Here is an 18,378-nt window from a genome sequence, read left to right as displayed (position 1 = left end):
GTGTGGACCCCAGAAAGAGTAGCTGCTGCTTTTGCAACAGCTAATGGGGATCCTAATAAAATACCCCAAAAATACCAAATCAAACGCTCTCTGTAGTAAACAGAAGCTAGTGGTACCAATGGAGTGGTTTCTGACAGTTTCTGAAACCAATGTAGCATGTTGAATTTATTTTCTTCCTATGGATTTGGCTCTGGCATTGGAACCGTTTGGGCTATAAGCTATTATGACCCCATTATGACCCCATTATGACCCCATTATGACCCTATTCTTGAAAGCTAAGACACTCTGGAACATGTACGTGCCTTCTGTTCCCCTCTATGATGATCATGTGATGCGCAAGACATGTTAAAAGGGACTTGGCCCCCATAAGAATATAGTTGAATAGCCCTGTCATACAGTAGCTCTTCTAAGGATAGCCTTTCCACTCCCTATTTAATCTTGCTCTTGTGACTGACTGGGTTTGACTGACCTGGCTCTTGTCACAAGACTGTGTTAGCACACTTAGCTCAAGCCTATAGGGATAAGTTCAGGAAGTTAATGAAAGGACGTCACGCTGATGCTTAGCGAGTACCGCTTCCCCCTGATTCAGATCATACCGAGACTTGAACTCCGGACCTCTGCCTCTAAAATACACGTAACCACCCTCCTGATTACAATTACTTTACAATTAGTATTAACACTGGAATGATAGATGTGCAAGAGATGATGTGCAAATAGAGATACTTGGGTGCAAATGAGCAAAATAAATAACAATATGGGGATGAGGTAGTTGGGTGGGCTAATTTCAGATGGGCTGTGTACAGGTGCAGTGATCGGTAAGGTGCTCTGACAACTGATGCTTAAAGTTAGTGAGGGAGATAAGAGTCTCCAGCTTCAGAGATTTTTGCAGTTTGTTCCAGTCATTGGCAGTAGAGAACTGGAAGGAATGGTGGCCAAAGGAGGTGTTGGCTTTGGGGATGACCAGTGAGATATACCTGCTGGAGCGCATACTACGGGTGGGTGTTGCTATGGTGACCAATGAGCTAAGATAAGGCTGGGATTTGCCTAGCAGTGATTTATAGATGGCCTGGAGCCAGTGGGTTTGGTGACGAATATGTAGTGAGTACCAGCCAACAAGAGCGTACAGGTCACAGTGGTGGGTAGTATATGGGGCTTTGGTGACAAAACGGATGGCACTGTGATAGACTACATCCAATTTGCTGAGTAGAGTGTCGGAGGCTATTTTGTAAATGACATCGCCGAAGTCAAGGATCGGTAGAATAGTCAGTTTTACGAGGGCATGTTTGGCAGCATGAGTGAAGGAGGCTTTGTTGCGAAATAGGAAGCCGATTCTGGATTTAACTTTGGATTGGAGATGCTTAATGTGAGTCTGGAAGGAGAGTTTACAGTCTAACCAGACACCTAGGTATTTGTAGTTGTCCACATACTCTAGGTCAGACCCGCCGAGAGTAGTGATTCTAGTCGGGTGGGCGGTGCCAGCAGCGTTCGATTGAAGAGCATGCATTTAGTTTTACTTGTGTTTAAGAGCAGTTGGAGGCTACGGAAGGAGTGTTGTGTGGCAATGAAGCTCGTTTGGAGGTTTGTTAACACAGTGTCCAATGAAGGGCCAGATGTATACAAAATGGTGTCGTCTGCGTAGAGGTGGATCTGAGAATCACCAGCAGCAAGAGCAACATCATTGATATACACAGAGAAAAGAGTCGGCAAAAGAATTTAACCCTGTGGCACCCCCATAGAGGGGGGGCATGTGCAAGTTGCAGCGGAGGGTGCAGAGCTGGTGACCAGGGTAGCCAGGTGGAAAGCATGGCCAGCCGTAGCAAAATGCTTGTTGAAATTCTTGATTATTGTAAATTTATCGGTGGTGATAGTGTTTCCTAGCCTCAGTGCAGTGGGCAGCTCTTTACAGTGTCCCTAAACTTTTTGGAGTTAGTGCTACAGGATGCAAATTTCTGTTTGAAAAAGCTAGCCTTTGCTTTCCTAACTGCTTGTGTATATTGGTTCCTAACTTCTATGAAAAGTTGCATATCGCGTGGGCTATTCGATGCTAATGCAGTACGCCACAGGATGTTTTTGTGCTGGTCAAGGGCAGTCAAGTCTGAGGAGAACCAGGGGCTATATCTGTTCTTAGTTCTGAATTTTTTGAATGGGGCATGCTTATTTAAGATTGAGAGGAAAGCACTTTTAAAGAACAACCAGGCATCCTCTACTGACGGAATGAGATCGATATCCATCCAGGATACCTGGGCCAGGTCAATTAGGAAGGCCTGCTCGCTAAAGTGTTTTAGGGAGCGTTTGACAGTGATGAGGGGTGGTCGTTTGACCGCGGACCCGTTACGGACGCAGGCAATAAGGCAGTGATCGCTGAGATCCTGGTTGAAGACAGCGGAGGTGTATTTAGAGGGTAAGTTAGTCAGGATGATATCTATAAGGGTGCCCATGTTTATGGATTTAGGGTTGTACCTGGTAGGTTCCTTGATAATTTGTGTGAGATTGAGGGCATCTAGTTTGGATTGTAGGATGGCCGGGGTGTTAAGCATATCCCAGTTTAGGTCACCAAGCAGTACAAACTCTGAGGATAGATGGGGGGCAATCAATTCACATATGGTGTCCAGGTCACAGCTGGCGGCTGAGGGGGGTCTGTAGCAAGCGTCAACAGTGAGAGACTTATTTCTGGAAAGGTGGATTTTTAGAAGTAGGAGCTCAAACTGTTTGGGCACAGACCTGGATAGTATGATAGATCTCTGCAGGCTATCTCTACAGTAGATTGCAACTCCACCCCCTTTGGCAGTTCTATCTAGACGGAAAATGTTGTAGTTGGGGATGGACATTTTTGAATTTTTGGTGGCCTTCCTAAGCCAGGATTCAGACACTGCTAGAACATCAGGGTTGGCGGAGTGTGCTAACACAGTGAATAACTCAAACTTAGGGAGGAGGCTTCTGATGTTAACATGCAAAAAAACAATGCTTTTACGGTTAAAGAAGTCAACAAATGATAGCTCCTGGGGAGTAGGAGTGATACTGGGGACTGCAGGGCCTGGGTTAACCTCTACATCACCAGAGGAACAGAGGAGGACTAGAATAAGGATACGGCTAAAGGCTTTAAGAACTGGTCTTCTAGTGCGTTGGGTACAGAGAGTAAAGGGGGCAGATTTCCGGGCATTGTAGAATAGATTCAGGGCATTATGTACAGACAAGGATATGAGTACAGTGGATGTAAACCTAAGCGTTGGGTAACAATGAAAGAGATAGCATCACTGGAGGCACCGATTGAGCCGGTCTCCGCGTGTATGGGGGGTGGAACAAAGGACCTATTAGAGGCAGTTTGAGAAGGACTTGGGGCTTTACAGTGAAATTGTATAATAAGAACTAACTGGAACAGCAATAGGCAAGGCATATTGACATGGGAGAGAGGCATAAAGCAATCACAGGTGTTATTCGAGAGAGCTAAGACAACAACTGGTAATGGCGATGAAAGTTTGGGCTGAGGCTAAACAGATAAACAGGACAGGGTACTGTGTAAAGGAACAGTCCAGCAGGCATCAGCTGTGCAGCTGAGTGATCATAAGGTCCAGAGAACAGCAATATGTGAGTCCGAGAGCAGTTCGAATTGGTGCTACAGCACAGGCTAGCAGGAAGCACGGCTGTTGTTTGCGTGTGCTAGCGGGCCGGGGCTGGCTAGATAGCTGGCTGGTAGGTAGTGCAGGCCACGGACAATGGTGAAAAACCGCTAACGGTGGCTAATAGCAAGTAGCTAGTTAGCTGGCTACTCCCGTCTGGTAGACAGAGAGGTAGATAGCCAGGATATGGGCCTGGCTCGAGGCTAGCTCAAGGCTAACTGGTGCTTGCTTCGGGGGCAGTGGTGATTAGCCAACAGCAACATCCATTCGGTTGCGGCTAGCTAGTTGCGATCCGGTGTTAATGTCCAATGATTCAGTTATTCTGGCAGAAAATCTGATGTTCTGGGTGAAAACCGCTAACGGTGGCTAATAGCAAGTATGTGAGTCACATGTGACCAGCTTTGTCCGTTTTGTTAATCCGTCTCGTGGCAGGGCGCTCTCTAAGCAGTGTCTCTCCCACTCAATTGTGGAGGCTATCTCCCTGTCATATAGCAGCATATGGGCATTGTTTAAGGAGTTGACTATAGGAGATATTTGTGATGCAGTGAGTTGGGCATCACCACACACTTTTGTGAGGTTTTATCGCTTGGATGTCACTGCTCCCAGTGTAGCCCACAGTGTGCTTACTGCTGGGACATGGGAAAGTCACTAGGCAGCATGCCATGTGCGCATTACCCAACTGCCGCATTGGGTGGGGTCAGGAGTGGGCCGTTTAATTTAGTATCCACCTGTGGAAGGCGGGGCTTCCAGTGAGGCTTGGGTTTCATTAGCCTTTGACCGTCATGATTGTAGATCCTTCAACCGAAGTCGCGAGAGCGCGATTCCCCATAGTATGTTGTACCTCGTTTCTCTCCTTCAGGGGACAGTAGTTATAGTCATAACGTTACGTTTGGTGATCCATGCTTATGTGATGAGAACCTTGCCTGAGACCTGAATACGTGTTAGATTGATGTGTTATACAGTGCATTCGGAAGTATTCAGACCCCTTGACTTTTTCCACATTTTGTTACGTTACAGCATTATACTGAAATTGATTAAATAGTTTTTTCCCCTCATCAATCTACACACAATACCCCATAATGACAAATTTGAAATGTGTGCACATTTATTACAAATAAAAAACATAAGTATTCAGTCCCTTTCCGCAGTACTTTGTTGAAGCACCTTCGGCAGCAAGTCTTCTTGGGTATGATGCTACAAGCTTGGCACACCTGTATTTGGGGAGTTTCTCCCATTCTTCTCTGCAGACCCTCTCAACCTCTGTCAGGTTGGATGGGGAGTGTCGCTGCACAGCTATTTTCAGGTCTCTCCGGAGATGTTCGATCGGGTTCAAGTCCGGGCTCTGGCTGGGCCACTCAAGGACATTAGGAGACTTGTTCCGAAGCCACTTCTGCATTGTCTTGGCTGTGTGCTTAGGGTCATTGTCCTGTTGGAAGATGAACCTTCACCCCAGTCTGAGGTCCTGAGTGCTCTGGAGCATGTTTTCATCAAGGATCTCTCTGTACTTTACTCCGTTCATCTTTCCCTCGATCCTGACTAGTCTCCCAGTCCCTGCCACTGAAAAACATCCCCACAGCATGATGTTGCCACCACCATGCTTCACCGTAGGGATGGTGCCAGGTTTCTTCCAGATGTGATGTTTGGCATTCAGGCCAAAGAGTTAAATCTTGGTTTCATCAGACCATAGAATCTTGTTTCTCATGGTCTGAGAGTCTTTAGGTGCCTTTTGGCAAACTCCAAGCGGGCTGTCATGTGCCTTTTACTGAGGAGTGGCTTCCATCTGGCCGCTCTACCATAAAGGCCTGATTGGTGGAGTGCTGCAGAGATGGTTGTCCTTCTGGAAGGTTCTCCCATCTCCACAGAGGAACTCTGGAGCTCTGTCAGAGTGACCATTGGGTTCTTGGTCACCTCCCTGACCAAGGCCCTTCTCCCCCCTTCTGCTCAGTTTGGCCGGGCGGCCAGCTCTAGGAAGAGTCTTGGTGGTTCCAAACTTCTTCCATTTAAGAATGATGGAGGCCACTGTGTTCTTGGGGACCTTCAATGCTGCAGAAATGTTTTGGTACCCTTCCCCAGATCTTTTTCTCGACACAATCCTGTCTCGGAGCTCTACGGACAATTCATTCGATCTCATGGCTTTGTTTTTGCTCTGACATGCACTGTCAACTGTGGGACCTTATATAGACAGGTGTGTGCCTTTCCAAATCATGTCCAATCAATGGAATTTACCACAGGTGGATTCTAATCAAGTTGTATAAACATTTCAAGGATGATCAATGGGAACAAGATGCACCTGAGCTCAATTTCTAGTCTCATAGCAAAATGTCTGAATACTTATGTTAATAAGGTATTTCTGTTTTTATTTTTAATAAATAAGCAAACATTTCTAAAAACCTGTTTTCACTTTGTCATTATGGGGTATTGTGTGCATATTGATGAGGAAAAATAAGGCTGTAACGTAACAAAATGTTGAAAAAATCAAGGGGTCTGAATACGTTCCGAATGCATTGTTAACGCTTTCAGATAATTATGTGTATGTCCCTAACAGGGTGGAAATATTTCATGGTCCATGTGTATTCACCGATAATTATTAGGATTTAAGTGATTTGTGGAATTTCTTTCCTTCTTAATGCGTTTGAGCCAATCAGCCTGATTGGCTCAAACGCATTAAGAAGGAAAGAAATTCCACAAATTAACTTTTAAGATGGCACACCTGTTAATTGAAATGCATTCCAGGTGACTACTTCATGAAGCTGGTTGAGAGAATGCCAAGAGTGTGCAAAGCTGTCATCAAGGCAAAGAGGGACTATTTGAAGAATCTCAAATATAAAATATATTTTGATTTGTTTAACACTTTTTTGGTTACTAAATTATTCCATATGTGTTATTTCATAGTTTTGATGTCTTCACTATTATTCTACAATGTAGAAAATAGTAAAAATAAAGAAAAACCCTGGAATGAGTAGGTGTGTCCAAACTTTTGACTGGTACTGTATATACTTTTCCACAAAAAAGTTATGAGGTCCAAAAGGCACCGCATAGTGAATGACCCAAAAGCAGCTATGTCCAAATATACAGTGCTTCGGAAAGTATTCACACCCCTTGACTTTTTCCTAAATGTTTTATGTTACAGCCTGAATTTAAAATGGATTACATTTAGGTTTTTTTTGTCACTGGCCTACACACAATACCCCATGTGGTCCTCTGTAGCTTAATTGGTAGAGCATGGCGCTTGTAACGCCAGGGTAGTGGGTTCGATACCCAGGGCCACCCATACGTAAAAATTTATGCACACATGACTGTAAGTCGCTTTGGATAAAAGCTTCTGCTAAATGGCATATTATATTATATTATTATAATGTTTTTCGAAATGTGTACAAATTAATTAAAAATGAATCCCCTTTGTTATGGCAAGCCTAAATAAGTTCAGGAGTAAAAATGTACAGGCGTCCTTCCTAACTCAGTTGCCGGAGAGGAAGGAAACCGCTCAGGGATTTCACCATGAGGCCAATGGTGACTTTAAAACAGTTACAGAGTTTAATGGCTGTGATAGGAGAAAACTGAGGATGGATCAACAACATTGTAGTTACTCCACAATACTAACATAATTGACAGAGTGCAAAGAAGGACGCCTGTACAGAATACAAATATTCCAAAACATGCATCCTGTTTACAAGGCACTAATGTAATACTGCAAAAAATGTGGCAAAGCAATTTACTTTTTGTCCTGAATACAAAATGTTATGTTTGGTGAAAAAATCAATAAAACACATTACTGAGTACCACTCTCCATATTTTCAAGGATAGTGGTGGCTGCATCATGTTATGCTTGTAATCTTTAAGGACTGGGGAGTTTTTCAATATAAAAAATAAATGGCAAAATCCTAGAGGAAAACCTGGTTCAGTCTGCTTTCTACCAGACACTGGGAGATGAATTCACCTTTCAGCAGGACAATAACCTAAAACACAAGGCCAGAAGACAGTGAATGTTCCTGATTGGCCGAGTTACAGTTTTGACTTTAATCTGCTTGAAAATATATGGCAAGACTTGAAAATGCTTGTATAGCAATGATCAACAACCAATTTGACAGAGCTTGAAGAATTTTGAAAATAATAATGGGCAAATATTGTACAATCCAGATGTGCAAAGCTCTTAGAGACTTACTCATAAAAACTCACAGCTGTAATTGCTGCCACAGGTGATTCTACATGTATTGACTCAGGGGTGTAAATACTCATCTAAATTAGATATTTCTGTATTTATTTTTCATTAAATTAGCAAACATTTCTAAAAGCATGTTTTCACTTTGCCATTATGGGGTATTGTGTGTAGATGGGGGTGATAAAAAAAAACATATAATACATTTTGAATTCAGGCTGTAACACGACAAAATGTGGAATAAGTCAAGGGTATGAATACTTTCTCTAGGCACTGTGTATGGAGGTGTAGGTGATGTCATTGTTCAGGTCTGCTTCCACCGTGTGGTACGTTTTAATATTTCAGCATGGCCGTGATCTCATCCCATTCATATTGCCTCAAATTGTATAAGGTCGGTGTAGTGATAGTACACTGAGTCCCCAAGCAAGGAAAACCAAACAAACGTGGATTAATAACAAAGATGGTTCAGAAACTATTTGTTGATAACTCTTTACGGGGAAAGAAGCTCATACTCATACACCGGGGTCTGACAACTTGGATGGAAAATTACTGAGGATAATAGCGGACGATATTGCCACTTTTATCCGCCATATCTTCAATCTAAGCCTACTAGAAAGTGTGTGCCATCAGGCCTGTAGGGAAGCAAAAGTAATTCCGCTACCCAAGAATAGTAAAGCCCCATTTACTGGCTCAAATATCCGACCAATCAGCCTGTTACCAACCCTTAGTAAACTTTTGGAAAAAATGGTGTTCGACCATATACAATGCTATTATAATGTAAACAAATTGACAACAGACTTTCAGCACGCTTATAGGGAAGGGCATTCAACAAGCACGGCACTTACACAAATGACTGATGATTGGCTGAGAGAAATGTATAATAAAAAGATTGTGGGAGCTGTTTTGTTAGACTTCAGTGCAAATCATTCACTAATCCCTCAACCTCAACTAAATCTTGAAATATATAATGTGGGTATTGGGCGTGACTAAACTGCTGTAAACCGTCATGGTCAAAACATGTTGATAAAACAGTAGTTATAATGGGGAGAAGTCTGTCAATATTAAAGCACTGCTCTGCCTTCTTAACAACACTATCAACAAGGCAGGTCCTACAGGCTCTAGTTTTGTCGCACCTGGACTACTGTTCCATCGTGTGGTCAGGTGCCACAAAGAGAGACCTCGGAAAATTACAACTGGCTCAAAACAGGGCAGCACGGCTGGCCCTTAAATGTACACGGAGAACTAACATTAATAATATGCATGTAAATCTCTCATGACACAAAGTGGAGGAGAGAAAAAAAAACTTCATCACTACTTGTTTTTGTAAGAAGTGTTGACATGCTGAATGCACCGAGGTGTCTGTTTAAACTACTAGCACACAACTCGGACACCCATGCATTACTCACAATTCCCAAGTCAAGAACATACAATCTGAGGCGCACAGTACTACATAGAGCCATGGCTACATGGAACTCTTTTCCACATCAGGTAACTGATGCAAGCAGTAGAATCAGATTTTTAAAAACAGATAAAAATACACCTTATGGAACAGCGGGGACTGTCAAGAGGCACACACACAGGCACAGACACATACACATGATAAGACGCACTCTACACACATGTACACATGGATGTTGTATTGTAAATATGTGATAGAGGAGTAGTGGCCTGAGGGACCACACTAAATGTATTGGGTAAAGTGTCATCAAATCAAATCAAATCTATTTTTATTTGTCACATGCGCCAAATACAACCGTGAAATGCTTACTTACGAGCCCTTAACCAACAATGCAGTTCATTGCTTGTCAATAAATTAAATGTAATACAATGGCAATCCGGGTTATATGTTAAAATCCTACGTATGAACTGCCGACATTATTACGCATATTAATTGATAATGATGGAAAATAAGATATGCAAGATATTTGAATAGATATATATTTTATAATAGTTATATATAGAGGTGACAGCATTGGAAATGCTTTTGGCGGTTAATCTGCTTCTGTTTTGTGCGTGGCACTGTGTGCTGTTTTCGATGGATGGGTCCTGGCCTCTCGGGGCCCTAGGGATCCGGAGGGATGTGGGTGGGATGCCGATTACTGGGATGACGGCTCAATTTGGGATGGAGAGGGGCTTTAGCTGGGGAATTAGTGGAGAACAATTGAAGGGATACTTAGTAGCAATGCAAATATCATGGTACAGCTATATGGACACTCAATCATTAGGGTATTTTTTATTGGTAAATTTACAAACATATATAATGATAAATAGACTTGAAACTTGTATCTCATTATGGTGTATGGTGAAATAAGTATAGCCAGTTATAATTGTAATGGCTTAGCTGATAATAACAAAATAATAACAATATTTACATGGCTCTAAGAGAAGGAATATAATATCTATTGTTTACAGGAAACTCATTCAACAATTCTAGATGAAGTTAAGTGGGAAAAGGAATGGGGGGCGAAATATACTTCTCCCATGGGCAAAGAAATTCAAAAGGGGTGATGATATTAATGAATAGTAATTTCAATCCAAATGTGCAAATTGTCCAAATAGATACGCAAGGTAGATGGATTATTTGAAATATGTTATTGGACAATAAACAGATATGGCTCATTAACATTTACGGACCAAATAATGATGATCCACACTTCTTTGACAATATATATAATAAATTATCAACCCTGCAAGCAATTCAAGACAATATTATTATGGTGGGGGATTATAATACTGTTTTAAATAGCTCAATGGACCGTAAAGGAAATCACACCACAAACAATCACCCACATGCTCTTAAGGAAATCGTGAATGTCATGGATTGTCACGGTTTTCTAAGCCAGAACCCAGAAGCAGACCAGGACAAGGTGAGTTGAACGAAGGTGAGTATTTATTAACAGATTCAAAAAAAGATGCAGAATAATCCAGGAGATGGAGCGGGCGGCGGAGATGAGTTGGTGGAGGTGAAGTGGCAGATCCAATGATGGCTCGGCAGCCGCCGAGAACCAGGCAGGGGTTGGGTGAAGGTTCCGGGAGAATGACTGTAGACAGAAAAAAACGGAGGTAAGTACACCGCAAGCCAACAAGGTGCAAAACTAAAAACTAACGCTAGTAACTCAGAGGCTGATACGCTGACAAACATACTGTTCATGGCTAACGATCCGGCAGGGAATGGATGTCAGGTCAGGGCTTATGAAGGGGTGATGATCAGGACCAGGTGTGCCGAAGCTGATGAGAAGCAGGTGCGGGTAATCGAGAAATCACCCGCCTAGTAACGCCGCCCGGCAACCGGACAGGGTGCGTTCAGGAACCTTCAGGAAACAGGAGATTCAGAGCAGAAAAAACGACAACACAGGCAGGAACAGACTCAGGACGCAGGGTTCATGACATGGATACATTAGAACTAGTAGATATATGGAGGCTTAAATATCCTGATCTAGTGAGATATACATGGCGGAGACTCAATCAAGCTAGTTGTCTTGACTTCTTTCTTATCTCATTCTCGTTGGCACCAAAAGTTTAAAAAGTGTTGATAGGGGACAGAATGCGGTCGGACCATCATATAATTGGCATATACATTACTCTTACTGAATTTCCACGTGGGCGAGGATATTGGAAATTTTATCAAAGCCTATTGGATGATAATTTATTTTTAACTAGGACAAAGGAATTTATAACTGACTTTTTCCGACATAACATAGGTACAGCAAATCCCCTTATTGTATGGGACACCTTTAAATGTGCCTTTAGAGGCCATGCAATTCAGTACTCATCTCGAAAACAAAAGCAATTTAGGTCAAAAGAGTTTATACTAACAAAGGAAATAGAAAGTCTAACAGAACAGATAGATGGCAATAAAAACTGTAACATAGAGGCTCAGAATAAATTAGAGGAAAACTAAAAGAAATGGAGAAACTTATTCAAGAAAGATCAAGTGTAATATATTATAAAAATAAAGCAAACTGGATGGAATATGGGGAAAAATGCACCAAATTATTTTTAAATCTTTTTTAATCAAAATAATTTCATGAAACTGGTTACAATTGACGGAGTAACACATGATTAACCAAATTATATTTTGAAGGAGGAAACAAGGTACTTTAAGCATATGTTTTTGTTTCAGTCACCTCCATCTCCTCTAACTGAAGCTAATTGTAGAGATTTTTTTCTATTGATAATGTAAAATTAACAGCCAAACAGAAAGACTCATGTGAAGGTGAAATTACAGAGGAGGAACTTCTGGATGCAATTAAAGACTTTAAGTCCGGGAAAACTCCAGGGTTGGATGGCATACCAGTTGAAGTATACCATACCTTTTTTGATATACTAAGAGGACCGTTATTAGCATGTTTCAACCACTCCTATGTAAATGGTAGATTATCTGACACTCAAGAAGAAGGTCTGATCTCATTATTACTGAAACAGGATACAAGTGGAAAATATAAAGATCCAGTCCATTAAAAAACTTGGATGCCCCTTACACTTCAGTGTTGTGATGCAAAAATTCTAGCAAAATGTATAGCGCATAGAATTAAAAAGGTATTGTCGGATATTATTCATTCTAATCAGACAGGTTTTTTACATGGAAGATACATTGGAGATAATATAAGGCAAGTATTGGAAACAATAGAACATTATGGAAAATCGGAGAAACCAGGCCTGCTTTTCATAGCAGACTTCGAAAAGGCATTTGATAAAGTACGACTGGGGTTTATATATAAATGCCTGGAGCATTTCAATTTTGGTAAATCGCTTATAAAATGGGTCAAAATCATATATAGTAACCCTAGGTGTAAAATAGTAAATAACGGCTATTTCTCCGAAAGTTTTAAACTGTCAAGAGGAGTGAAACAAGGTTGTCCACTATCGGCATATCTATTTATTGTGGCCATCGAGATATTAGCTATTAAAATCAGATCCAACAATAATATCAGGGGATTAGAAATCCAGGGCTTAAAAACAAAGGTGTCATTGTACGCTGATGATTCATGTTTTCTTTTAAATCCACAACTAGAATCACTCCACAGCCTCATAGAGGATCTCGATACATTTTCTAACCTCTCTGGATTACAACCAAATTATGATAAATGTACTATATTACAATTTTTACATTGCCATGTAGTTTACCAATAAAATGGTCTGATGGTGATGTGGATATACTCGGAATACATATCCCAAAGGAAATAAATGATCTCACTTCAATAAATTATAATAGAAAGTTAGCAAAAATAGATAAGATCTTGCTACCATGGAAAGGTGGGTGCCTGTCCATTTGTGGAAAAATCACCCTGATTAACTCTTTAGTATTATCCCAGTTTACCTATTTGCTTATGGTCTTGCCTACGCCTAGCGAACAGTTTTTTTAATTGTATGAGAAAAAAAGATTCCATTTTATTTGGAACGGCAAGCCAGACAAAATTAAACGGGCCTATTTATATAATGAATATGAATTCGGAGGACAGAAATTATTAAATATTAAAGCATTAGACCTACACTAAAAGCTTCAGTCATACAAAAGTTATACTTAAATCCAAACTGGTTCTCTAGCAAATTAGTAAGATTGTCTCACCCAATGTTCAAGAATGGCCTTTTCCCCTTTATTCAGATTACAACCACTCACTTTCAGTTATTTGAAAAGGAAATCATCTCCCAGATATCACTATTTCTAAAACAAGCCATAGAAAGTTGGTTGTAATTTCAATTTAATCCTCCAGAAACGACAGAACAAATAATGCAACAAATATTGTGGTTAAACTCAAATATACTAATTGACAAAAAACATTTTTTTTTTGACAAAATGTTTAAAAAAGGTATAATCTTTGTAAATGATATCATCGGTAGGACTGGTGGAGTTATGTCGCACATGCAGCTAACAAAAACATATGGAAATGTCTTCTCTACCCAAAATTACAACCAAATAATTGCAGCCTTACTGCAAAAATGGAAGAGGAAAGTGGAAGGAGGAGAAAGTAAGGAACTTGTCTGTCGGCCTTGCATTAAAGAACATAATTGGTTAAAGAATATTGTGATAAATAAAAAAGTATATCAGTTTCATTTAAGGACCAAAGGATTGACAGCCGCCCCATATAGATTGCAAAATAGTTGGGAAGAGATTTTTGACGTACCGATCCCATGGCATAGTGTTTATGAACTGATACGCAAAACGACACCGGATTCAAAACTTAGAATCTTTCAATTTAAATTATTATATACAATTCTTGCTACCAATAGAATGTTATTTATATGGGGGATACAATCTTCCCAGCTCTGCAGATTTTGCTGCGAAGAGACAGAATCATTAGATCATTTGTTTTGGTACTGTCCATTTGTATCTTGTTTTTGGACACAGGTCCAGGAATGGCTAAAGGATTGCAATATTTACCTGGAGCTAGCCCTGCAGATAGCACTACTGGGTGATCTGAAAAGTCATAGTCAATCGATCAATAACATAATAATACTATTAGCAAAAATGTTTATTTTCAATTCACAATCTGTAGAAACAATGAGAATAGAAAAGTTCAGAACTTTTGTAAGACATCACAGTACAGTTGAAATATATATGGCAAATAGAAATCCTATATGGATGGTGTTAAAAGATAGATGGGAGGTGTTGAATGGAATTGAAGGATGGGACTAATAACAACTAACAACAAACAATAACAAGATAACTAATAATGTAGGCATGCTGTGTCCATAATAAGTGTATGGGTTGTAGGTTGGGAGCTTTTGTGAAGGAGCACAGTTAGAAAGATATGGCATATAGAAGCAAACCGGATGGACATCATGAAAATGATCGGAGAGGTTGAGAGTAGAAGAAGTTCAGGAGATAGAACACACTAAATGTAATTATTGTAACATTGACTGTGTCCATAAAATGTAGATAGTGGGTATGGGCTGGAAGTAGAGGCCTAGGCGTTGTTGTTCACTAGTTTACTCCAAGTGGGGAAAGGGTGGCGGGGTTGGAAAGTAATAAAGGGGAACATACAGTGAGGAGAACAAGTATTTGATACACTGCAGATTTTGCAGGTTTTCCTACTTACAAAGCATGTAGAGGTCTGTAATTTTTATCATAGGTACATTTCAACTGTGAGAGACGGAATCTAAAACAAAAATCCAGAAAATCACATTGTATGATTTTTAAGTAATTAATTTGCATTTTATTGCATGACATAAGTATTTGATCACCTACCAACCAGTAAGAATTCCGGGCTCTCACAGACCTGTTAGTTTTTGTTTAAGAAGCCCTCCTGTTCTCCACTCATTACCTGTATTAACTGCACCTGTTTGAACTCGTTACCTGTATTAAAGACACCTGTCCACACACTCAATCAAAGAGACTCCAACCTCTCCACAATGGCCAAGACCAGAGAGCTGTGTAAGGACATCAGGGATAAAATTGTAGACCTGCACAAGGCTGGGATGGGCTACAGGACAATAGGCAAGCAGCTTGGTGAGAAGGCAACAACTGTTGGCGCAATTATTAGAAAATGGAAGAAGTTCAAGATGACGGTCAATCACCCTCGGTCTGGGGCTCCATGCAAGATCTCACCTCGTGGGGCATCAATGATCATGAGGAAGGTGAGGGATCAGCCCAGAACTACACGGCAGGACCTGGTCAATGACCTGAAGAGAGCTGGGACCACAGTCTCAAAGAAAACCATTAGTAACACACTACGCCGTCATGGATTAAAATCCTGCAGCGCACGCAAGGTCCCCCTGCTCAAGCCAGCGCATGTCCAGGCCCGTCTGAAGTTTGCCAATGACCATCTGGATGATCCAGAGGAGGAATGGGAGAAGGTCATGTGGTCTGATGAGAGAAAAATAGAGCCTTTTGGTCTAAACTCCACTCACCGTGTTTGAAGGAAGAAGAAGGATGAGTACAACCCCAAGAACACCATCCCAACCGTGAAGCATGGAGGTGGAAACATCATTCTTTGGGGATGCTTTTTTGCAAAGGGGACAGGACGACTGCACCGTATTGAGGGGAGGATGGATGGGGCCATGTGTCGCGAGATCTTGGCCAACAACCTCCTTCCCTCAGTAAGAGCATTGAAGATGGGTCGTGGCTGGGTCTTCCAGCATGACAACGACCCGAAACACACAGCCAGGGCAACTAAGGAGTGGCGCCGTAAGAAGCATCTCAAGGTCCTGGAGTGGCCTAGCCAATCTCCAGACCTGAATCCAATAGAAAATCTTTGGAGGGAGCTGAAAGTCCGTATTGTCCAGCGACAGCCCCGAAACCTGAAGGATCTGGAGAAGGTCTGTATGGAGGAGTGGGCCAAAATCCCTGCTGCAGTGTGTGCAAACCTGGTCAAGACCTACAGGAAACGTATGATCTCTGTAATTGCAAACAAAGGTTTCTGTACCAAATATTAAGTTCTGCTTTTCTGATGTATCAAATACTTATGTCATGCAATAAAATGCAAATTAATTACTTAAAAATCATACAATGTGATTTTCTGGATTTTTGTTTTAGATTCTGTCTCTCACAGTTGAAATGTACCTATGATAAAAATTACAGACCTCTACATGCTTTGTAAGTAGGAAAACCTGCAAAATCGGCAGTGTATCAAATACTTGTTCTTCCCACTGTATATATTTTTTTAAAGGATATTTATGTGTATGTATGTATGTATGTATGTATGTATGTATGTATGTATGTATGTATGTATGTATGTATGTATGTGGGTGTGTATGTGTGTGTGTGTGTGTGTGTGTGTATGTGTGTATATGTATATGTATATGTGTATGTACGTATGTGTGTATGTGTATGTGTATATATATGTATATGTATGTGTGTATATATGTATATGCAGTGGGGGAAAAAAGTATTTAGTCAGCCACCAATTGTGCAAGTTCTCCCACTTAAAATGATGAGAGAGGCCTGTAATTTTCATCATAGGTACATGTCAACTATGACAGACAAAATGAGGGAAAAAAATCCAGAAAATCATATTGTATGATTTTTTATGAATTTATTTGCAAATTATGGTGGAAAATAAGTATTTGGTCAATAACAAAAGTTTCTCAATACTTTGTTATATACCCTTTGTTGGCAATGACACAGGTCAAACGTTTTCTGTAAGTCTTCACAAGGTTTTCACACACTGTTGCTGGTATTTTGGCCCATTCCTCCATGCAGATCTCCTCTAGAGCAGTGATGTTTTGGGGCTGTCGCTGGGCAACACAGACTTTCAACTCCCTCCAAAGATTTTCTATGGGGTTGAGATCTGGAGACTGGCTAGGCCACTCCAGGACCTTGAAATGCTTCTTACGAAGCCACTCCTTCGTTGCCCGGGTGGTGTGTTTGGGATCATTGTCATGCTGAAAGACCCAGCCATGTTTCATCTTCAATGCCCTTGCTGATGGAAGGAGGTTTTCACTCAAAATCTCGCGATACATGGCCCCATTTGTTACTTTGGTCCCAGCTCTCTGCAGGTCATTCACTAGGTCCCCCCGCGGGGTTCTGGGATTTTTGCTCACCATTCTTGTGATCATTCTGACCCCACGGGGTGAGATCTTGCGTGGAGCCCCAGATCGAGGGAGATTATCAGTGGTCTTGTATGTCTTCCATTTCCTAATAATTGCTCCCACAGTTGATTTCTTCAAACCAAGCTGCTTACCTATTGCAGATTCAGTCTTCCCAGCCTGGTGCAGGTCTACAATTTTGTTTCTGGTGTCCTTTGACAGCTCTTTGGTCTTGGCCATCGTGGAGTTTGGAGTGTGACTGTTTGAGGTTGTGAACAGGTGTCTTTTATACTGAAAACAAGTTCAAACAGGTGCCATTAATACAGGTAACGAGTGGAGGACAGAGGAGCCTCTTAAAGAAGAAGTTACAGGTCTGTGAGAGCCAGAAATCTTGCTTGTTTGTAGGTGACCAAATACTTATTTTCCACCATAATTTGCAAATAAATTCATTAAAAATCCTACAATGTGATTTTCTGGGGGGGGGTTTTCTCAATTTGTCTGTCATAGTTGACGTGTACCTATGATGAAAATTACAGGCCTCTCTCATCTTTTTAAGTGGGAGAACTTGCACAATTGGTGGCTGACTAAATACTTTTTCCCCCCACTGTATATATATATATATAAACATGGGGGATTGGAAGTGATGCAGACAATTACGTTGATGGAAGTTACAATCTATCTGCAATATTAAGCTGATCTACCCCCCCAAAAAACACACCAAAAACAATGCAGTTCAAGAAATAGAGTTAAGAAAATATTAATTATAAAAAAATATAAATTAATAAGTAACACAATAAAATAACAATAACAAGGCTATATACATGGGGTACCAGTACCGAGTCAATGTGCAGGGGTACAGGTTAGTGGAGGTAATGTGTACATGTAGGTAGGGGTAAAGTGACTATGCATAGATAATGAACAGCATTTTGTAAATAGTCTGGCTGGCCATTTGATTAATTGTTCAGCAGTCTTATGGCTTGGGGGTAGAAGCTGTTAAGGAGCCTTTTGGACCTAGACTTGGCGTTCCGGTACCGCTTGCCGTGCGGTAGCAGAGAGAACAGTCTATGACTTGGGTGTCTGGAGTCTTTGATAATTTTGGGGGCCTTCCTCTGACACCGCCTAGTATATAGGGCCTGG

This window comes from Coregonus lavaretus (genome assembly GCF_964263955.1).
Source record: "Coregonus lavaretus genome assembly, chromosome: 9".
NCBI classification, from domain to species: domain Eukaryota; kingdom Metazoa; phylum Chordata; class Actinopteri; order Salmoniformes; family Salmonidae; genus Coregonus; species Coregonus lavaretus.
Note: the sequence above shows the minus strand (reverse complement) of the source record.